This window comes from Monopterus albus, unplaced genomic scaffold (genome assembly GCF_001952655.1).
Source record: "Monopterus albus unplaced genomic scaffold, M_albus_1.0 scaffold256.1, whole genome shotgun sequence".
Classification (NCBI taxonomy): Eukaryota; Metazoa; Chordata; class Actinopteri; order Synbranchiformes; family Synbranchidae; genus Monopterus; species Monopterus albus.
This window is the reverse complement of record NW_018128136.1, coordinates 407,148-409,917: the sequence shown is the minus strand read 5'-3', so window position 1 is coordinate 409,917 and position 2,770 is coordinate 407,148.

Genomic DNA, 2,770 nt, shown 5'->3' with positions numbered 1-2,770 from the left:
TAATTTAATAGCTAAGGACTAGCTTAACCCTCCTGTTATGTTGCATTGCATTGTAAGGCTAAAAATCTAAAAACAATAGTTCAAAGTATTTTATTGGTATGAAACGTCTTCTGCTTGGCTTAATAGGTGTAACCTACATATAAAATGAAAATGGTTCATTTCACATATTTGCAACCTCCCCCTACATGTTTATATTACAAAGATACTGTTTGGGTCAGTTTGACCCTGAACAGAAGAGGTGTCTCATGTTAATTTATCAACATCACTTCATAAAAAGAAAAGATTTCAAAATGTAAAATAAAACTGAAAAAAAACAATGTCATGTAAATAATGTATTTTATATGTAGGTCTTTCCAATGTACATTAAAAAAAGTTTTAACATGCATTTTTTATGAAAACAAGTGCATTATCCTCATTTGAACCATAATCTGTGAGAGGTAAAGAACACCATTCCACTAAATAGTGATTGAAATGGTTAGTAATGGTAAAATTAACCCAGGAACATCACTGCTGTTCCTGAGAAATGAATATAACAGGTGAAATGAAACTATTTTTAATTACCAACTACATGTGTCCCCCGTTGCCCCTGATGGTTGGAGCCATCGGTTGAGGTGGCGCCACAGATGGCTGCCATCAGTTCTGTACCGGAAACAAATTCCTTGTGTGTAACATACTTGGCCAATAAAGGTGATTATCCTTATCCTTATCCATTTACCAGTACAGTAATGTGTCACTTGGTAACAGGAAACATGAAGAAGATGCAGGAACAGTACCAATACTCCAATTAAAATAGTTACAGCATCACTCCATGTCATTTTGCACTTATTGTTGTACAAAGCATACTGATGTAAAATGTTGTTTTAATGCTACTGTTCCATACAGTGTGTGGTCAGATCAGCCAGTCACAGCTGACAGCAGTGCAGAAACACGACAAGCTTGTATTAAATGAAGATCATGTAATTATCTGAAGATCAGGAGCAGGGCCTGACTCGAGCTATGTGCCTTCCGGTTACACTGTTTAAATCCATTGAAACCACCATACTTCTGCTTCCACTTTTTGTTACACCCCTCCACAATTTCCTCCTTAACCTTCCTCAAAACACTCAAGTGCATAAACAACCAAGGATATACACACATTTCATATCCTTGTATCTTCATTTGTACCTGGGGCGGGTCCCTGCTAGTGAACAGCTTGTTAAAACGTAGAAGATTCAGTCTGCTGTCATTCAAACCTTCTGTGGCTTATTGGACAACATACAGAATAAAGAACAGAGTGAGAAAACGTCATTTTCCTTTTAGGTGTATTTTATATTCAAGTTCATAAAACAGTTTGTTTTACTGGGTAAAGGCACCTCTCACAGTTCCCTGACACGTATCGTACAGCCTGTCGGTTAATCATTAACACAGTCTGTCTCCATATACAAAATACATGCACTGTAATTTACAGGCTGTAATCTAATGTGTGACAGTGACAGTAGATAAATAAAGAGCAACAAACTGCTGCTAATTTAACATGTTTTGACTTCCTCTTCCTTTCCCTGTGTGTTGCTGGTGGTTTGTTTGTTCATTAAGATCCCCATCAGCTATTCTTAAGTATTTACATTCTCATTACACCAGCATAACAATCACAACATACTAATAAGACAGTGACATTTAACATAATTAGCATCCATACAAACACTAAACACATGTTCTGCTTAAACACAGTCCTGAATCTGAGTTTAACACAACACGCCCATAGAAACTTTACATTCTGTTTCTTCTCAGATAGAATCTATTGACATTATTTTGTGGAGTAATATAATTTGGAAGTAAATCCCACTCATATATTGCTCGATATCTTAATGTACTGTAGTTTTAAATTTTGGTCAAATAAAACCAAGACGTGCAGACCCTGAACAGAAGAAGTGTCTCATGTTAACTTATCAACATCATTTCATGAAAAGAAAAGATTTGAAAATGTAAAATAAAACTGAAAAAAACATCAATGTCATGTAAAAAATAATGCATTTTATATGCACGTCTTTCCATGTACATAAAAAAAAGTTTTAACATGCATTTTGTATGAAAAACGAGCGCATTATCCTCATTGAACCATAATCTGTGAGAGGTAAAGAACATCATTGTACTAAATAGTAAATGAAATGGTTAGTAATGGTAAAATTAATCCAGGAACAGGTGGATCAATAATCAACAAAAAACAACCTGACTATTACTATGAATAAAGAATTTATTTGTAATGGAACTACAACTGCACTAGTCAATAATTTAATATGAACAAAGATTTGATTTAAAAAATTACTATCTGTAAGGTGAGAGGTGTCGCTAGTGGTGAACCCACACAGAATTAGTACATGGCCATTTCACTCAGATCTGTGTTTTAGTGTTTCAGCATCTTTCAGCTCATTTAGATTCACAGCCTGCAACTTTGCTTGTTTGGTTCACTCTCACAGCTCTCATCAACCTTGTTTTTTTTTTGTTTTTTTACTTTATCTATTCATTGTGATCACAATCTGAGAGCAAGAAACATTCATAATCATAAAACACAGCCAGCAATAAAACCAACAGAGAGCCACAGGCAGTCATAAAATCAGATTCATAAAACTGCCAAAAACAGACAGACTCCAGTAAAAACAATCACACAAAACATATAATACATCACAAAATTAAAAGTGCCAAGACTCATTAAAGAGTCTAGCTGAGGAGAAGATCACAGATCATTCCATCTGAAAGGTGCAGAGCATCTCAAAGACATCTAAAAAGAAATTGT